Raw genomic sequence first — 21319 nt, 5'->3', positions numbered from 1 at the left:
TACCAACCGAGCCACACGGACCAGAAGACGGGTTTGACCGCGGCGCCTCCAGGCGGGTGCTAACGGTACTTACAGACACTCCAAACAGGTTGTATCTCTTGAGGCCGACTCTGGGTCCGATGACATACTGACTGAGGTCTAGGTTCTCCAGAGGAAAGTCCACTGTCGTCTGCAGCTTCTGCTTCAACGGCCCTCGTGTGAGGGAGAACCTACAACAGACGACAGTACTGGGGTTAATACACATCGTTATCGGTGTGTGTGTGTGTGTGTGTGTGTGTGTGTGTGTGTGTGTGTGTGTGTCTCGGTCATCATGTGTCATTCCAAATGCACACGGTGTCGTCAGTAGGTACCGTTTAAGGTGAACCAGTATGATGGGCGGGACCTTCCAGATCTCCAGTTTCTTGACGGAGTCTCTGAGAGCTTTACAGTGTCGACAGAACACCTTGTTCTGGTCGGTCATCTTCTCCTCCTTAGAAAACAACTTCAGACAGTCCTGGAACACACAGTAGGACATGGTTAGATTAGACAGCCTCAGACAGTAAGACATGGTTAGATTAGACAGCTTCAGGACAGTTGGACATGGTTAGATTAGACAGCTTCAGGACAGTAAGACATGGTTAGATTAGACAGCTTCAGGACAGTAAGACATGGTTAGATTAGACAGCTTCAGGACAGTAGGACATGGTTAGATTAGACAGCTTCAGGACAGTAGGTACATGGTTAGATTAGACAGCTTCAGGACAGTAGGACATGGTTAGATTAGACAGCTTCAGGACAGTAAGACATGGTTAGATTAGACAGCTTCAGGACAGTAAGACATGGTTAGATTAGACAGCTTCAGGACAGTAGGACATGGTTAGATTAGACAGCTTCAGGACAGTAAGACATGGTTAGATTAGACAGCTTCAGGACAGTAAGACATGGTTAGATTAGACAGCTTCAGGACAGTAAGACATGGTTAGATTAGACAGCTTCAGGACAGTAAGACAGCTTCAGGACAGCAGGACATGTTAGATTAGACAGCTTCAGGACAGTCATGGTTACAGTAAGACATGGTTAGATTAGACAGTTCAGGACAGTGGAACACACAGGACAGTAACATGACAGCTTCAGGACAGTAGGACATGGTTAGATTAGACAGCTTCAGGAGACATGGTTAGATTAGGACAGCTTCAGTGTGGTGTGCGTCGTGTGGTGTGACAGCTTCAGGACAGTGTGTGTGTGTGACAGTGTGTGATTAGACAGTTCAGACGTGTTCCACCAAATGAGTACCTCTTGTGTGGTACAACATCATTTTGTTTCTTATTTCACCAAATGAGTCCTCATTTTCATTTTGTTTCTTATTTCATTGTCATAAAGAGCACGTGTTCAACTTCCTAAAAAAACACAGTTTTCCATCTCAAGAGGTTCAAATAAAAATATTGACTATAGTAAAAGTACCAACTGACCCCCCCCCAGAAACAGCCTGGCCAGCCTGGTTTCTTTCCCCAGGTGTGGGGGACTCTGCTCAGGTGTTTCCGACCTGCTACATTAGGTTACAACTAAACATGAACAGGGTTCAATGAGCCATTCGCTTGATGAGCCATTGTCAGTTCCACTGTACCGGCCGTGTGGACTTAGACTTGCATGGCTTCATCTTTGAGACAAGCATATGCTACTGCCAGGATCAACCAGTTGGCCAATCACAACGTAGAGGTTGTACCTGGACACACTAAGCAAAGAACAATTTCATCCTAAAAATCAGACAGAAATCTTACAATGAGGGACGGACATTTCATGGTATTAGATGAATCACATTAAATGATAGTGATGTTCAGAAATGACTGTGAAAAGCAGCAAAATAACCAGGGCTTTACAATGATGGGGGCTTTACAATGATGGTGAAATGAACTGGGTTCAAATCTTCCTACAAGTCAGAAAGATGCACAGAGGGACATGTCAAAACGCTGTGGCACTTCAGCTCCTTTTTATTCATATAAAAATATATATATTATTATTCTAAAATCTTTTATTTTAATTGTATTTTTTATTTTATTATTATTATATATTTTAACTTTTTTTTTTTGAAGCCTGTCACATCTGTGAATGTGGAATGTGTTTTGTTGTTTGATTGAAAAACAAGAAAACTTAATAAAAAACTTTAAATTAAAAAATATATACACATTTATTGAATTTTCCATATGGGCCCTTAATTTAATATAACAGGCTTTTAAAATGCTATATTTCTGACCAATTTCTACTTAAAATATCAGAAAAGGGTATTGATTTGGAAGAGCCATATGTATACACACAGGTGTGGTCTCACCTGCAGGGAACACTTGTTGGTGGAGGCCAGTGGCAGGGTCAGGTACATAAAGGTCTCGAAGGTGCGGGACTTCCTGTGGCAGGTGAGACACTGAACTGTGCTCTTAAACTGACCCTGGAACAGCGCTACGATGACAGACTCGTTGAGCAGCTTGTGTTTGGTCCAGGCCTGGTCAGCAGCCCGCTGGTCGTCCAGATCGTCATTCTCCTCCTCTATGTGACCCTTACGGTTAGCAGCCTTCAGAGAGAGACAGAGGACAGGTCAATACAACATGGACAGAGGACAGGTCAATACAACATGGACAGAGGACAGGTCAATACAACATGGACAGAGGACAGGTCACACCATCTCCCTCTCCCTCTCTCTCCCCACAATCTCCTCTCCTCTCTCCCACAGCATCTCTCTCCCCACACCATCTCCTCTCCTCTCTCCCCACACCATCTCCTCTCCTCTCTCCCCTCTCCCCACACCATCTCCTCTCCTACACACCATCTCCTCTCCTCTCTCCCCACACCATCTCCTCCCTCTCTCCCACACCATCTCCTCCCTCTCCCCACACCATCTCCCTCCTCTCCTCTCCTCTCCCCCACACCATCTCCTCTCCCCTCTCCCCCCACACCATCTCCTCTCCTCTCTCCCCACACCATCTCCTCTCCTCTCTCCCCACACCATCTCCCTCTCCTCTCACCATCTCCTCAATACAACTCTAGGTAATGTTCACACTATGTTCCTTGTTAATGACTTTTCTCCTGTCCGCTCTCCGGTCTCCCTACCTTGTTGAGGTCCTCGTGGAGTCCGTCCATAAGGAAGAGCAGCAGCTCCTGGGAGTCCTGTTGTTCCTGGCCAGAGAAGGATTCATTGATCTTCCCTATAGTGACCTTAAAGTCGCTGGGGCTGATACACTTATACAGGCCTGACCACAGAGCCTTCATGATCACACCAAACTCCTCTGCTACCTCGCCTCGGTGACCCAGGATATTTGCCCTGTTTGGAGGGGGAGAGGGAGAGACAGAGGGAGGAAGGGAGAGAGACAGCGAGAGAAAGTAAGACAGGGAGGGAGGGAGACAGAGACAGAAGGAGGGAGGGAGGGAGACAGAGAGAGAGACAGAAGGAGGGAGGAGACAGAGAGACAGAGAGAGAGACTCCTCTCTCCCCAGGGAGAGAGACAGCGAGAGAAAGAAAGACAGGAGGGAGGGAGACAGAGACAGAAGGAGGGAGGAGGGAGATGGAGAGAGAGACAGAAGGAGGGAGGGACAGAGACAGATGGAGGGAGAGATGGAGGGAGAGAGAGAGAGGAGGAGAGAGAGACAGACAGACAGAGAGTGAGAGTTAGCTGTATATGTACAGATTCTCTTATCTTGGCAGTAATTCTTTGAAGTGTTATTACTACATTATCACTACACATTATCAATACCACATTATCCCCACACCATTATCATTATTACATCAGCATTAATACGTTATCGTTGCTGCATTCTCATTACTGCATTGTCATTGTTACATTACCATTGCAACATTATCATTACTACATTATCATTACCGCTACATGACTGGCCTGTTGATATCCCTCCTGGTAGAGGTTCTTGTTGAAGTAGTCCACCATGGCCGGGGTGTTACATTATAAACCACTACATTATCATTACTCTTCTCATGACTACATTATCATTACCGCTACATGACTGACCTGTTGATATCTTCCTGATAGAGGTTCTTGTTGAAGTAGTCCACCATGGCCGGGGTGTTACATTATAAACCACTACATTATCATTACTACATTATCATTACCCCCACATGACTGACCTGTTGATATCCTCCTGATAGAGGTTCTTGTTGAAGTAGTCCACCATGGCCGGGGTGTTACATTATAAACCACTACATTATCATTACTACATTATCATTACCGCTACATGACTGACCTGTTGATATCCTCCTGATAGAGGTTCTTGTTGAAGTAGTCCACCATGGCCGGGGTGTTACATTATAAACCACTACATTATCATTACTACATTATCATTACTACATTATCATTACCGCTACATGACTGACCTGTTGATATCCTCCTGGTAGAGGTTCTTGTTGAAGTAGTCGACCATGGCCGGGGTGTTGCAGAGACACTGCAGGATGGAGTTCATGTAGCAGGTGTTACCGAGGTTACGCAGGCCGGTGAGCGAGGCGCCCAGACCGCCGAACACAGGGTTCAGGTTGCGGATCTTCGCCGCAGACGGACGGGCGATCTCCACCTTGGTGTAGACGGTAGCAGTGGACGGTCTGGGGGACGGACGGCAGTGACGAGTTACAAACTGACAGCTTCTGTGACGTCGTCCACTTTCATACAGAAATGTGGATTAAATACTTATGGAGACTCAAACCTTTTAAATCAAGTTTTGTCCAATAATCCAATAGTATATATATTTTTTTAAATCATATCCATGGATCCAAATGATCTAGAAACATTTAAATTCAATTTAGTCCTAGGTTAATTTTAACCCCAGACCCTAGATTAAGTGTAGTCGAGGGGTGTATTCATTCGTCGGATTCCATTGCAAAAGGGTGTCTGCTGCAGAACATTTTGTAACGGAAACTGTTTCGATTGGACAAATTCAGCTAGGTCCCTCCCCGTTTTGTTCTGTTTTCTCTGTTGGCTTCCGTTTGGTTCCTAGAGTAAACGGCAAACGGTTTCAGTTGGAAAAACATTTCATAAAAGACAAAACGCTTTGCAACGGAATCCAGCTAATGAATACACCCCAGGATTTAAAAACATATTTGTCATTGAAAAAGAGCTTTTAGTCCAGTAGTAGGCTTAAATCTGAGTGAGTGAACGTATATATTGACCAGGCCCATATCCATGTGACGATGATGTCACCTACTTGGTCTCCCTGTTAAAGGTTGGGCGCGTGGCTGCCGTTATAGGGGCGGTAACCTTCTTTAGCCCCTCCTCCCTCAGGTCCTGGCTGATGTCTGGAGAAGAATAGGAGCGTTTCAGTTTGGACTGCTCCTGGTCACGGTCCATGGTCTGGTCTGGCTCAGCAGGGCGGGGCTGCTTCTGTTTGGCCGTAGGAGGGGTGGAGGGGTCTGGGGCACGCTGACCTCAGGGGGTAGGCACCCGGTTGGTTGGGGAATGGTAGTAACGGTAGGTACCGGTTACCGTATCCAAGAACTGGTGTAGAGAGGATAGAGAGGAGAGGGGAGAGTTTCTTTTCGTTCTCCATTTTCTTTTCTCAGAACTGATGGTTGTGTGTGAAAACATTCTCCATCGTATTTGCATGCGATGTAGTTAACCATCACACTGATAGAATAAGGACACTTCGATGCTTTCCCCCCTTGCTGGCTACTTAGCAGTTCTCTTTAAACATCAAGAAACTAAATAGTTTGATATGTCAGTTGAGTGTTTGTTTTTACCTTCATCCAGCCAACAGGCAGGCCTGGTACACTCCTCCCCATCTCTTCACTTCTGGCTCTGGTTAGGAGCTCCCGCTGTGGGACAACACACACATTACATACGTTACACACACACACACACACACACACACGTTACACACATGTTACACACAGTGTATAGAGCGCAGCCAATGTAAGGAAAATTCTGCCCAGTCAAAAGAGGGATAGCTATCGGTAGTATTTAAATGCAGGGACAAAGGGGGATAGGTATCGGTAGTATTTAAATGCCCAGTCAAAAGGGGGACAGCTATCGGTAGTATTTAAATGCCCAGTCAAATTTAAATGCCCAGTCAAAAGGGGGACAGCTATCGGTAGTATTTAAATGCCCAGTCAAAGTCAGGGGGGACAGCTATCGGTAGTATTTAGCCCAGTCAAAAGAGAGGGATAGCTAGTATTTAAATGCCCAGTCAAAAGGGGGACAGCTATCGGTAGTATTTAAATGCCCAGTCAAAAGGGGGGACAGCTATCGGTAGTATTTAAATGCCCAGTCAAAGGGGGGACAGCTATCGGTAGTATTTAAATGCCCAGTCAAAAGGGGGACAGCTATCGGTAGTATTTAAATGCCCAGTCAAAAGGGGATACAGCTATCGGGGGATAGTATTTAAATGCCCAGTCAAAAGGGGGACAGCTATCGGTAGTATTTAAATGCCCAGTCAAAAGGGGACAGCTATCGGTAGTATTTAAATGCCCAGTCAAAAGGGGGATAGCTATCGTAGTATTTATTTAAAAGGGGGACATGCGGTAGTATTTAAATGCCGTCAAAAGGGGGGTATAGCCCAGTATCGGTAGTATTTAAATGCCCAGTCAAAAGGGGGACAGCTATCGGTAGTATTTAAATGCCCAGTCAAAAGGGGACAGCTATCGGTAGTATTTAAATGCCCAGTCAAAAGGGGGATAGCTATCGGTAGTATTTAAATGCCCAGTCAAAAAGGGGGACAGCTATCGGTAGTATTTAAATGCCCAGTCAAAAGGGGGACAGCTATCAGGATAGTTAATTTAAGCCGGTAGGTTACGCCCAGTCAAAAGGGGGATAGCTATCGGTAGTATTTAAATGCCCAGTCAAAAGGGGGATAGCTACAGCTATCGGTAGTATTTAAATGCCCAGTCAAAAGGGGGACAGCTATCGGTAGTATTTAAATGCCCAGTCAAAAGGGGGATAGCTATCGGTAGTATTTAAATGCCCAGTCAAAAGGGGGACAGCTATCGGTAGTATTTAAATGCCCAGTCAAAAGGGGGACAGCTATCGGTAGTATTTAAATGCCCAGTCAAAAGGGGGACAGCTATCGGTAGTATTTAAATGCCCAGTCAAAAGGGGACAGCTATCGGTAGTATTTAAATGCCCAGTCAAAAGGGGGACAGCTATCGGTAGTATTTAAATGCCCAGTCAAAAGGGGGATAGCTATCGGTAGTATTTAAATGCCCAGTCAAAAAAGGGGGATAGCTATCGGTAGTATTTAAATGCCCAGTCAAAAGGGGTATTTAAATGCCCAGTCAAAAGCTATCGGTCCAGTATTTAAATGCCCAGTCAAAAGGGGGATGCTATCCCCAGTAGTATTTAAATGCCCAGTCAAAAGGGGACAGCTATCGGTAGTATTTAAATGCCCAGTCAAAGGGGGACAGTATTTAAATGCCCAATGCTATCGGTAGTATTTAAATGCCCAGTCAAAAGGGGGATAGCTATCGGTAGTATTTAAATGCCCAGTCAAAAGGGGGACAGCTATCAGTAGTATTTAAATGCCCAGTCAAAAGGGGGATAGCTAGTAGTATTTAAATGGTCAAAAGGGGGATAGTATTTAAATGCCCAGTCAAAAGGGGGACAGCTATCGGTAGTATTTAAATGCCCAGTCAAAAGGGGGACAGCTGCGGGTATTTAAAACCCAGTCAAAGGGGATAGCTATCGGCCCAGTAGTATTTAAATGCCCAGTCAAAAGGGGGGATATTTAAATGCCCTTCAAAAGGGGGACAGCTATTAGTATTTAAATGCCCAGTCAAAAGGGGGAACAGCTAAAGTATTTAAATGCCCAGTCAAAAAGGGGAACAGCTATCGGTAGTATTTAAATGCCCAGTCAAAAGGGGGACAGCTATCGGTAGTATTTAAATGCCCAGTCAAAAGGGGGACAGCTATCATTAGTATTTAAATGCAGGGACAAAGGGGTACAGCTACGTCAAATGCCCAGTCAAAAGGGACAGCTATCGGTAGTATTTAAATGTCAGTCAAAAGGGGAACAGCTATCGGTGACACACAAATGCCCAGTCAAAAGGGGGACAGCTATCGTAGTATTTAAATGCCCAGTCAAAAGGGGGACAGCTATCGTGTAGTGTCAAAAGGGGGATTATAAAAATGCCCAGTCAAAAGGGGGAGTATTTAAATGCCCAGCTATCGGTAGTATTTAAATGCCCAGTCAAAAGGGGGACAGCTATCGGTAGTATTTAAATGCCCAGTCAAAAGGGGATATCGGTAGTATTTAAATGCCCATCGGGGACAGTATTTAAATGCCCAGTCAAAAGGGGGATAGCTCAAAAGGGGGATCGGTAGTATTTAAATGCCCAGTCAAAGGGGACAGCTATCGGTAGTATTTAAATGCCCAGTCAAAAAGGGGATAGCTATCGGTAGTATTTAAATGCCCAGTCAAAGTCAAAAGCCCAGTCAAAGGGGGACAGCTATCGGGTAGTATTTAAATGCCCAGTCAAAAGGGGGACAGCTATCGGTAGTATTTAAATGCCCAGTCAAAAGGGGACAGCTATCGGTAGTATTTAAATGCCCAGTCAAAAGGGGGACAGCTATCGGTAGTATTTAAATGCCCAGTCAAAAGGGGATAGCTATCGGTAGTATTTAAATGCCCAGTCAAAAGGGGACAGCTATCGGTAGTATTTAAATGCCCAGTCAAAAGCAGCTATCGGTATCGGTAGTATTTAAAATGCCCAGTCAAAAGGGGGATAGCTATCGGTAGTATTTAAATGCCCAGTCAAAAGGGGGATAGCTATCGGTAGTATTTAAATGCCCAGTCAAAAGGGGATAGCTATCGGTAGTATTTAAATGCAGCCAGTCAAAAGGGGGGACAGCTATCGGTAGTATTTAAATGCCCAGTCAAAAGGGGGACAGCTATCGGTAGTATTTAAATGCCCAGTCAAAAGGGGACAGCTATCGGTAGTATTTAAATGCCCAGTCAAAAGGGGGATAGCTATCGTAGTATTTAAATGCCCAGTCAAAAGGGGGACAGCTATCGGTAGTATTTAAATGCCCAGTCAAAAGGGGGACAGCTATCGGTATAGCAGCTATCGGTAGTATTTAAATGCCCAGTCAAATTTAAATTCCCCGACAAAGGGGACAGCTATCGCGTATTTAAATGCCCCCGTCAAAAGGGGGACAGTATTTAAATGCAGGGACAAAGGGGGGGGGACAGCTATCGGTAGTATTTAAATGCCCAGTTAAAAATGCCCGGAAAGGGACAGCTATCGGTAGTATTTAAATGCCCCGGTAGTATTTAAATGCAAAAAGGGGGACAGCTATCGGTAGTATTTAAATGCCCAGTATTTAAATGCCCAAAAGGGGGACAGCTATCGGTAGTATTTAAATGCCCAGTCAAAAGGGGGACAGCTATCGGTAGTATTTAAATGCCCAGTCAAAAGGGGGACAGCTATCGGTAGTATTTAAATGCCCAGTCAAAAGGGGGACAGCCCAGTCAAAAGGGGGATGGCTAGTAGTATTTAAATGCCCAGTCAAAGGGGGATAGCTATCGGTAGTATTTAAATGCCCAGTCAAAAGGGGGGGACAGCTTCTCAGTAGTATTTAAATGCCCAGTCAAAAGGGGGACAGCTATCGGTAGTATTTAAATGCCCAGTCAAAAGGGGGATAGCTATCGGTAGTATTTAAATGCCCAGTCAAAAGGGGGACAGCTATCGGTAGTATTTAAATGCCCAGTCAAAAGGGGGACAGCTATCGGTAGTATTTAAATGCCCAGTCAAAAGGGGGACAGCTATCGGTAGTATTTAAATGCCCAGTCAAAAGGGGGGATAGCTATCGGTAGTATTTAAATGCCCAGTCAAAAGGGGGGACAGCTACAGCTTTAAATCGGTAGTATTTAAATGCCCAGTCAAAAGGGGGACAGCTATCGGTAGTATTTAAATGCCCAGTCAAAAGGGGGATAGCTATCGGTAGTATTTAAATGCCCAGTCAAAAGGGGGACAGCTATCAGTAGGTCAAAAGTATTTAAATGCCCAGTCAAAAGGGGGATAGCTATATCGGTAGTATTTAAATGCCCAGTCAAAAGGGGGGACAGCTATCGGTAGTATTTAAATGCAGGGTTCTCCTCTTTTGCTTCACTAGAACGTTATTTAAATGCCAAAGGGGGACAGCTATCGGTAGTATTTAAATGCCCAGTCAAAAAACAAATTTAAAGAAAAATAGCTATCGGCAGTATTTAAATATAAAAGGGGGGACAGCTAAATTTAAATAAAAAGGGGTATTAAAAATCCCAGTCAAACTTGGGGATTTAAATGCCCATCAAAAGTGCCATTTTAAATGCGTCAAAAAGGCCATTTCCAACAGCAAAAGGTCGAGACCATGCACCCTGGTATGCAGAAACAAACTCATAAATAAATACCCAGTCAAAAGACAGCTTTTTTAAAAAAAAGGGGGACTAAAACAATCAATTTAAATGCCCATCAAAAGCCATAATTTAAATGAGCTATGGTATCAAAATGCCCAGACAGTATCGGTGGTTTTAAATGCAGAGTGGTGATTATATAAAGGGGACCTATCGGTAGTATTTAAATGCCCATAGTCATCAATTTAAATGCCCAGTCAAAAGTTCTATGCTTTAACGCCCCAGGCTGACGACTCCTCTTTACATCACCACCCAGTAAGCTTCAGGGGGGACAGGTAGTATTTAAATGCCTGGGGGACAGCTATCGGTAGGGTCAGGGACACAATTTAAATGCCCACAAAAGCGCAGCCCAGTCACATCATTTCACTGTACAGATGAGCTTTATGGGTATCAGTGAGATTGATGGGCTGATATATTAGGACAGTGGTTGCTTCACTAGAACGTTTCTCCTCAGCAAACTTGGGGAACCCCTGGTCCGCCATTTCCAACAAATGTAACAAACTCATAAACTATCTCAACAACATGCCATAATGAGGTGGTGGTTCAGGTCTAGGGTATGACATAGTCATCAACTGTTCTATGATTGATTCACCACCACTAAGCTCTAGGGGAGGGAGCCTGGGGTTTGGGAGGGACACAATTCACATCATTTCACTGTACAGATCTTTAGGGTATCAGTGAGATTGATGGGCTGATTAGCCAGTGTTCTCCAAATCTCTCCTCAGGAACCTGATGATTGATTGATTCGCCAGGTCTAGGGCCTGATGATTGATTAGCCAGGTCTAGGGCCTGATGATTGATTAGCCAGGTCTAAGGGCCTGATGATTGATTCACCTAGTCTAGGGCCTGATGATTGATTCACCTAGTCTAGGGCCTGATGATTGATTCACCTAGTCTAGGGCCTGATGATTGATTCACCTAGTCTAGGGCCTGATGAGCGATTCACCTAGTCTAGGGCCTGATGATTGTTTCGCCAGGTCAAGGGCTTGATGATTAGTTGACAAGTTGAATCAGGTGTGCCAGTTCTGGAATAGATCAAATGAGGAGAGGTTTGGACCGGCTGGTGTCCCAGGGAGAGGTTTGGACCGGCTGGGGTCCTAGGAGAGATTTGGACCGCTGGGGTCTGGGGAGTCCCCGAGGAGAGGTTTGGACCGGCTGGGCGTCCCCGAGGAGAGGTTTGGACCGGCTGGGGGTCCCCTAGGAGAGGTTTGGACCGGCTGGGGTCCCCTAGGAGAGGTTTGGACCGCTGGGGTCCCCTAGGAGTGGTTTGGACTGGCTGGGGTCCCCGAGGAGAGGTTTGGACCGGCTGGGGTCCCGAGGAGAGATTTGGACCGGCCGGGGTCCCCGAGGAGAGGTTTGGACCGGCTGGGGGTCCCCTAGAGAGATTTGGACCGGCTGGGGTCCCCTAGGAGAGGTTTGAGAACCACTGCAGTAGGATATGGGTTACACATGGGATGGGCTTATCAGATTTCCGCTGGCCAATGGGGACAGATGACTTACTAACTGGAGCATAGATAGTATCCAGTTGTGGATACTATCAGACAGGTGAGATGGATGGGGTTCATATTAAGAGATGGGTTGGCTATGGGATGGGGCTTACTGGCGTTGGGCTGGAAAGGTACAGTAGAGACTGGGAGAAACGGTTAGATGCTTCGTGTCTCTTTCAGATCACAGAAACAGAGACTCACTGCCACAGGCAGACGGAGAAAGTAGGCCGGCCCTCCTTGAAGTCTCGTAGTTTGATGCATTGCGCTCTTTTTTGGTTATAAAGCCCTTTGGCATAAACGTCCGTCATAATTGACCTCATTGGTAACCTTCAGACGTGGACTCAATACAGACCTGGACTCAGGGATAGCTAACCCTGGAGATCATTCTCCATCGAGTTAGGTCAATCTGCGTTTAGTCTTTTGGCACCACCCATGTGGAATGATCTCCAAAAGTCCTTCAAGTTGGTGGAGTTGGAAAAATGACTTGTGTCATGCACAAAGTACACGTCCTAACCATCTTGCCAAAACTATAGTTTGTTATTAACAAGACATTTGTGGAGTGGTTGAAAAAACGGGTTTTAATGACTCCAACCTAAGTGTATGTAAACTTCCCACAAACTGTTCAAAAGTTTGGAGTCACTTAGAAATGTCCTTTTTGAAAGAATAAAATAACATCAAATTGATCGGAAATACAGTGAAGACATTGTTAATGTTGTAAATGACTATTGTAGCTGGAAACGGCTGATTTTTAAAATGGAATATCTATGAACATAGGTGTACAGAGGCCCATTATCAGCAATCATCACTCCTGTGTTCCAATAACACGTTGTGTTAGCTAATTCAAGTTTATCATTTTAAAAGGCTAATTGATCATTAGAAAACCCGTTTGCAATTATGTTAGCACAGCTGAAAACTGTTGTCCTGATTAAAAAAACAATAAAAATGGCCTTCTTTAGACGAGCTGAGTATCTGGAGCATCAGCGTTTGTGGGTTCGATTACAGGCTCAAAATGGCCAGAAACAAAGCACCTTCTTCTGAAACTCGTCAGTCTATTCTTGTTCTGAGAAATGAAGGCTATTCCATGCGAGAAATTGCCAAGAAACTGAAGATCTTGTACAACGCTGTGTACTACTCCCTTCACAGAACAGCGGAAACTGGCTCTAACCAGAATAGAAAGAGTGGGAGGCCCCGGTGCACAACAGAGCAAGAGAACATTAGAGTGTCTAGTTTGAGAAACCGACGCCTCACAAGTCCTCAACTGGCAGCTTTATGAAACAGTACCCGCAAAACAACAGTCTCAACGTCAACAGTGACAAGGCGACTCCAGGATGCTGGCCAATATCTACACTGTATTTCTTATTCAATGAACCATAAACAATTCATGAACATGCACCTGTGGAATGGTCGTTAAGACACTAACAGCTTACAGACCACAAGGTCACAGCTATGAAAACTTAGGACACTAAAGTGGCCTTTCTACTGACTCTGAAAACACCAAAAGAAAGATGCCCAGGGTCCCTGCTCATCTGCGTGAACGTGACTTAGGCATGCTGCAAGGAGCCACGAGGACTGCAAATGTGGCCAGGGCAATAAAATTGCAATGTCTGTACTCTGAAACGCCTAAGACAGCGCTACAGGAGACAGGACGGACAGCTGATCCTCCTCGCTTGCAGTGGCAGACCACGTGTAACAACACCTGCACAGGATCGGTACATCCGAACATCACACCTGCCGGACAGGTACAGGATGGCAACAACAACTGCCCGAATTACACCAGGAACGCATAATCCCTCCATCAGTGCTCAGACTGTCCGCAATAGGCTGAGAGAGGCTGGACTGAGGGCTTGTAGGCCTGTTGTAAGGCAGGTCCCTCACCAGACATCACCGGCAACAACGTCGCCTGGGCACAAACCCACCGTCACCAGACAAGACTGGCAAAAATTGCTCTCCACTGACGAGCTGTGATTCTGTCTCACCAGGGGAGCGGATTCGCATTTATCGTTGAAGGAATGAGAGTTACACCGAGGCCTGTGCTCTGGAGCAGGATCGATTTGGAGGTGGAGGGTCCGTCATGGTCTGGGGCGGTGTGTCACAGCATCATCGGACTGAGCTTGTTGTCATCGCAGGCAATCTCAACGCTGTGCATTACAGGGAAGACATCATCCTCCTCATGTGGTACCCTTCCTGGAGGCTCATCCTGACATGACCCTCCAGCATGACAATGCCACCAGCCATACTGCTCGCTCTGTGCGTGATTTCCTGCATGACAGGAACGTCAATGTTCTGCCACGGCCAGCGAAGAGCCCGGATCTCAATACCATTGAGCACGCCTGGGACCTGTTGGATCGGAGGGTGAGGGCTCGGGCCATTCCCCCAGAAATGTCCAGGAACTTTCACGTTACCCCACTCTTCCACCAAGGGACATCTCACAGCAAGAACTGGAAAATCTGGTGCAGTCCATGAGGAGGAGATGCACTGCAGTACTTAATGCAGCTGGTGGCCACACCACTCCAGAGACTGTTACTTTTGATTTTGACCCCCTTTGTTCAGGGACACATTTTTTCCATTTCAGTTTTTGTCTCAGTTGTTGAATCTTGTTATGTTCATACAAATTTTTACACAGGTTAAGTTTGCTGAAAATAAACGCAGTTGACAGTGAGAGGATGTTTAGATGTTGGTTACAATATTTGGGTAGCAGAAGCCAGAGGGTGTGTAGTGTAATTGATGTGAATATAGATGTGTATAGGAGTCATTGTTGTGTATTGATGTGTTTGACAGGTCATTATTGTAAATAAGAATCTGTTCTTAATTGACGTACCTGTATAAGTAAAGGTAACCCAAACCGGCTGTGCTCCATCATGCATACATTTATTTTGTCCCCCCACACCAAACACGACCACAACACGCAGGTTAAAAATATCAAAACAAACTCTGAACCAATTACATTCATTTGGCGACAGGTCGAAAAGTTATAAACATTTATGGCAATTTAGCGTGCACTTGCTAGCTAATTTGTCCTATTTAGCTAGCTTGCTGTTGCTAGTTAATTTGTCCTGGGATATAAACATTGAGTTGTTATTTTACCTGAAATGCACAAGGTCCTCTACTCCGACAATTAACCAACACATAAAACGGTCAACCAAATTGTTTCTAGTCATCTCTCCTCCTTCCAGGCTTTTTCATCTTTGAACTTATATGGTAATTGGCATCTAAACTTTCATAGTATTACCACAACAACCGGCAACACAGTTCGCCTTTCAATCACCCACGTGGGTATAACCAATGAGGAGATGGCACGTGTACCTGCTTCTATAAACCAATGAGGAGATGGGAGAGGCAGGACTTGCAGCGTGACCTGCGTCACAAATAGAACTGACTTCTTTTTAGCCCTTGGCAACGGAGACGCTAAGTGGACTCGCGCGAGCCGTGTAGGTGCAATAATTGAATAACATACATTTCTTACATTTATTTTGCGACGTGAGCGTTGTAGTCAGGGTATAATGACAGACACTGGCCTCCGGAGTGGCGCAGTGGTCTAAGGTTGTGCCACTCGAGATTCTGGGTTCGAATCCAGGCTCAGTCGCAGCCGGCCTCGACCGGGAGAACAACTGGCCCAGCGTCGTCTGGGTTAGTGGAGGGTCTGTCCTTGTCCCATCGCGCACTAGCAGTGGGGAGGTGCAGTGCACGCTGACCCAGTCACCCAGTGTCGGTGTTTCCAACACTGGTGTTTCCTCCAACACATTGGTGCGGATGGCTTCCAGGTTAAGTCCAGTTTAAAGTGGGCATTGTGTCAAGAATCCGTGACGGCTTGGTTGGGTTTCGGAGGACGCACAGGAGTTGCAGCGACTAACTACCAATTGGATACCATTAAATTGTTCACTCCTCATGGTTTTAAAAGGACTGGTGTGAGGAAGATGGTGGAAACTCCCTCCTCCCATGCGTGCACCAAACCAAAGCTTTAAATGACATGAGTGAATGCAGCCGCAGATAAACAGAGACACTGACCTTAATCTCAGTGACGATACGGTTGGGAGCCGGCGAGTCCAGAGAATCACCGTTGGTTGGCGTATCCTCCCTCTGCTCCTTCCCCTCTTCTCTCGCTCTTCCCTAACCCCGTTCTCCTTCTCCTCCTCTGCCTTGTGTCTCTCCAACCTCTTCCTCTCCTGAGTCCTGTTCTCTCCTCTTTCCTCCTCTCCATCTCCTCATTTTCGTTCTCCCGCGTTCCCTCTCTCTCCACTCCTCCTCGGTGCGGCGTTCCTGTTTGCGTTGTTCCTGCTCTCTCCGGGCCTTCTCCGTCAGAGCAGCCGTCTCTGTGTGGATCGGACCTCGTTCCTCGTCCGTCAGCAGCACCGCCGGGTCAAAGGCCGGTTTGACCGAGCGGTTGGGTTGGGGTACAGACGGGCCATTCTGGGAGGAGGGAGGCAGGTCCCTGGGGAGGGCATCCAGGGGGGTTTAGACCCGCCTGAGACTCTGACTGATGGCTTCTTGGTACGGTCGATCTGGGGGAGCGAGGAATGGCAGGAGAGGGGGGGGGATAACAAACAGGAAGGATTAAGCTTTTAATTAGACATTTGAAGAACAATAAAAAGCAGAAATTAAAGTTTTGAGTTTATTTTTTTTACAGAGACAGTGCACATTAAATCAACGTTACTGTAAAAGTGACGGTTTTAGCCAGCCGGCTAATTTTCAACCACAGTCCCTGGGCAGGTTAAGTGGTGACATTTAACACAGTCTTTCTGGACTACTGAGAACTAGGAAAAAGCTATCAATATCTCATTGTGACGTTCTCTTGAAATATATTTGAAGGGATAGTTGACCCAAATGACAATTGGTTTCCTTTACCCTGTACGCCGTCTCAATGTATGAGAACGATCCATGATTTAGTTTAGTTTTCCCTGGCACTGTTTTCAAACGCTATTGGTTTTATGACTTGTGTCACAAATCCAATGCAAGCCATGGTACGTAATACATGACCATTTTTCCACATGGGGTGGCAGGGTAGCCTAGTGGTTAGAGGGAGGGGCGGCAGGGTAGCCTAGTGGTTAGAGGGAGGGGCGGGGTAGCCTAGTGGTTAGCGGCTAGCCTGGGTTAGAGTGGAGGGGCGGTAGGGTAGCCTAGTGGTTAGAGTGGAGGGGCGTGGTTAGAGTGGAGGGCGGCAGGGAGCCTAGTGGTTAGAGTGGAGGGGCGGCAGGGTAGCCTAGTGGTTAGAGTGGAGGGGGCGGCAGGGTAGCCTAGTGGTCAGAGAGGGAGGGGCGGCAGGGTAGCCTAGTGGTTAGAGCGTTGGACTAGTAACCGGAAGGTTGCAAGTTCAAATCCCCGAGCTGACAAGGTACAAATCTGTTGTTTTGCCCCTGAACAGGCAGTTAACCCACTGTTCCTAGGCCGTCATTGAAAATAAGAATTTGTTCTTAACTGACTTGCCTGGTTAAATAAAGGTAAAATAAATAATGAAACCAATGTCATCTTGTGATTTGGGTAAACTATCCTTTTAATATATTTAAAAAGCTAAATATTTATTGAATGAATGATAAAAACAAACAAATGCATGAACTCGTGCAGTAACCTGTGGGATGTGCTTGGCTGTCCCTCCAGGCTGGCTGGGGGTCCCTGGCCCGGCTCCAGGGTCCTTCTTGCTGTGGTCTACTCCAGGGTGAGAGTGAACCCTGTGTGGGGTGAGTCTGTGGCGTCAGCCTCCATCCATGTGGAGGGGGTCAGATCCTCCAGGGGGCTCCGCTCACCTGTACGCTACCCAGGGAGGCAGGGGGAGCCTGGGGTTCAGGGTCCGGCTCTGGGGGAGGAGGGGTTGGAGGTTTGGGCTCCTCCAGTGACGGGTAGCTGAAGTTCACTGCTCAACAGAAAACATGAACAAGTAATGCTACAATAACTCCTACTGAAGTCATGGTTTGACTCTCTAACTGAATCCAGAGGTCTAAACCAAATCACATGTTATTGGTCACATACACACGGTTAGCAGATGTTATTGGTCACATACACACGGTTAGCAGATGTTATTGGTCACATACACACGGTTAGCAGATGTTATTGGTCACATACACAGATGTTATTGGTCACATACACATGGTTAGCAGATGTTATTGGTCACATACACATGGTTAGCAGATGTTATTGGTCACATACACAGATGTTATTGGTCACATACACATGGTTAGCAGATGTTATTGGTCACATGGTTAGCAGATGTTATTGGTCACATACACATGGTTATCAGATGTTATTGGTCATATACACAGATGTTATTGGTCACATACACATGGTTAGCAGATGTTATTGGTCACATGGTTAGCAGATGTTATTGGTCATATACACAGATGTTAATGCGAGTGTAGTGAAATGCTTGTTCTCCTAGTTCTGACAGTGCAGCAATATCTAACAATTCCACAACTACCTTATACACACACATCTAAGTAAAGGGATGGAATAATAAATATAAGTTCACATACACCTTAGCCAAATACATTTAACCTCAGTTAACAATTCCTGATGTTTAATCCTAGTAAAAATGCCCTGTCTTAGGTCAGTTAGGATCACCACTTTATTTTAAGAATGTGAAATGTCAGAATAATAGTAGAGAATTATTTATTTCTGATCTTATTTCTTTCATCACATTCCCAGTGGGTCAGACATAATTTGCAAATAAATTCATTAGAAATCCTACAATGTGATTTTCTACATTTTTTTTCTTCTCATTTTGTCTGTCATAGTTGAAGTGCACCTATGATGAAAATTACAGGTCTCTCATCTTTTTAAGTGGGAGAACTTGCACAATTGGTGGCTGACTAAATACTTTTTTGCCCCACTGTGTGTGTGTGTGTGATATAATATAAACTATATATACACACACACACACACACACACACACAGTGGGGAGAACAAGTATTTGATACACTGCCGATTTTGCAGGTTTTCCTACAAATCATGAAGAGGTCTGTAATTTTTATCATAGGTACACTTCAACTGTGGGAGACGGAATCTAAAACAAAAAATCCAGAAAATCACATTGTATGATTTTTAAGTAATGAATTTGCATTTTTATTGCATGATATAAGTATTTGATACATCAGAAAAGCAGAACGTAATATTTGGTACAGAAACCTTTGTTTGCAATTACAGAGATCATACGTTTCCTTTAGTTCTTGACCAGGTTTGCACACACTGCAGCAGGGATGTTGGCCCACTGCTCCATACAGACCTTCTCCACATCCTTCAGGCCGGGGTTGTGGCTGGGCAATATGGACTTTCAGCTCCCATCCAAAGATGTTCTACTGGGTTCAGGTCTGGAAGAGATCAGGCCAGGCCACTCCAGGACCTTGAGATGCTTCTCTAAACTTTCAGCCAGTCCAGTTGCCCTGGCTGTGTGTTTATGGATGGGTTCAGGTCTGGAGACGGGCTAGGGCCACTCTGGAGGAACTTGAGATGCTTCTGACGGAGCCACTTTCCATAGTTGCCCTGGCTGTGTGTTTATGGATGGGTTCAGGTCTGAGACTGGCTAGGCAGACTCCAGGACCTTGAGATGCTTCTTACGGAGCCACTCCAGTTGCCCTGGCTGTGTGTTTATGGATGGGTTCAGGTCTGGAGACGGGCTTAGACACTCCAGGACCTTGAGATGCTTCTTACGGAGCCACTCCTTAGTTGCCCTGGCTGTGTGTTTATGGATGGGTTTGGCATAAAGCAGACTGGGCTAGGCCACTCCAGGAACTTGATGCTTTCTACGGAGCCAGTCCTGGTTGCCCTGGCTGTGTGTTTATGGATGGGTTCAGGTCTGAGACTGGCTAGGCCACTCCAGGACCTTGAGATGGAGCCAAATACGGAGCCAGTCCTTAGTTGCCCTGGCTGGTGTTTGGATGGGTTCAGGTCTGGAGACGGGATTTGCCACTCCAGGACCTTGAGATGATCCAAAACATAAGCAAAATCCTACCCTGGCTGTGTGTTTATGGATGGGTTCAGGTCTGGAGACTGGCTAGGTCACTCCAGGACCTTGAGATCCTACGGAGCCACTCCTTAGTTGCCCTGGCTGTGTGTTTATGGATGGGTTCAGGTCTGGAGACGGAGCTGTTTTGCCAGGACCTGAGATGCTTTCCACGGAGCCACTCCTTAGTTGCCCTGGCTGTGTGTTTATGGATGGGTTCAGGTCTGGAGACTAGGCCACTCCAGGAACTTGATGCTTTTGGAGCCAGTCCTTAGTTGCCCTGGCTGTGTGTTTATGGATGGGTTCCAGGTCTGGAGACTGGCTGGCCACTCCAGGACCTTGAGATGCTTCTTGCAAGCCAGTCCTTAGTTGCCCTGGCTATGTGTTTATGGATGGGTTCAGGTCTGGAGACTGTGGCCACTCCAGGACCTTGATGCTTCTCACGGAGCCAGTCCTTAGTTGCCCTGGCTGTGTGTTTATGGATGGGTTCAGGTCTGGAGACTGGCTAGGCCACCCAGGACCTTGATGCTTCTTACGGAGCCAGTCCTTAGTTGCCCTGGCTGTGTGTTTATGGATGGGTTCAGGTCTGGAGACTGGCAGGCCACTCCAGGACCTTGAGATGCTTTGATACGGAGCCGACTTTGCAGTTGCCCTGGCTGTGTGTTTATGGATGGGTTCAGGTCTGGAGACTGGCTAGGCCACTCCAGGACCTTGATGCTTTTAAGGAGCCAGTCCTTAGTTGCCCTGGCTGTGTGTTTATGGATGGGTCAGGTCTGGAGACGGGCTTAATATTTGGTACAGAACCTTTGTTTGCTACGGAGCCAGTCCTTACCCTGGCTGTGTGTTTATGGATGGTTCAGGTCTGGAGACGGGATGTTGGCCACTCCAGGACCTTGAGATGCTTCTTACGGAGCCAGTCCTTAGTTGCCCTGGCTGTGTGTTTATGGATGGGTTCAGGTCTGGAGACTGGCTAGGCCACTCCAGGACCTTGATGCTTCTTGGAGCCAGTCCTTAGTTGCCCTGGCTGTGTGTTTATGGATGGGTTCAGGTCTGGAGACGGGCTAGGCCACCCAGGACCTTGAGATGCTTCTTACGGAGCCAGTCCTTAGTTGCCCTGGCTGTGTGTTTATGGATGGGTTCAGGTCTGGAGACGGGCTAGGGCCACTCCAGGACCTTGAGATGCTTCTGCGGAGCCAGTCCTTAGTTGCCCTGGCTGTGTGTTTATGGATGGGTTCAGGTCTGGAGACTGGCTAGGCCACTCCAGGACCTTGAGATGCTTCTTACGGAGCCAGTCCTTAGTTGCCCTGGCTGTGTGTTTATGGATGGGTTCAGGTCTGGAGACGGGCTAGGCCACTCCAGGACCTTGATGCTTCACGGAGCCAGTCCTTGGTTGCCCTGGCTGTGTGTTTATGGATGGGTTCAGGTCTGGAGACGGGCTAGGCCACTCCAGGACCTTGAGATGCTTCTTCGGAGCCAGTCCTTAGTTGCCCTGGCTGTGTGTTTATGGATGGGTTCAGGTCTGGAGACTGGCTAGGCCACTCCAGGACCTTGAGAT

The 21319-nt window shown here is 46.5% G+C and overlaps 1 pseudogene; it reads right to left on the bottom strand.

The window, feature by feature from the left end:
- The window catches only part of LOC135552409 (ubiquitin carboxyl-terminal hydrolase 8-like), a 41728-nt pseudogene that overhangs the window by 9712 nt on the left and 10697 nt on the right, over window positions 1-21319 (bottom strand).

The sequence above is a fragment of the Oncorhynchus masou genome, chromosome 2, assembly GCF_036934945.1.
Source record: "Oncorhynchus masou masou isolate Uvic2021 chromosome 2, UVic_Omas_1.1, whole genome shotgun sequence".
Lineage (NCBI taxonomy): Eukaryota > Metazoa > Chordata > Actinopteri > Salmoniformes > Salmonidae > Oncorhynchus > Oncorhynchus masou.
This window is presented reverse-complemented; position numbering and strand designations above follow the sequence as displayed.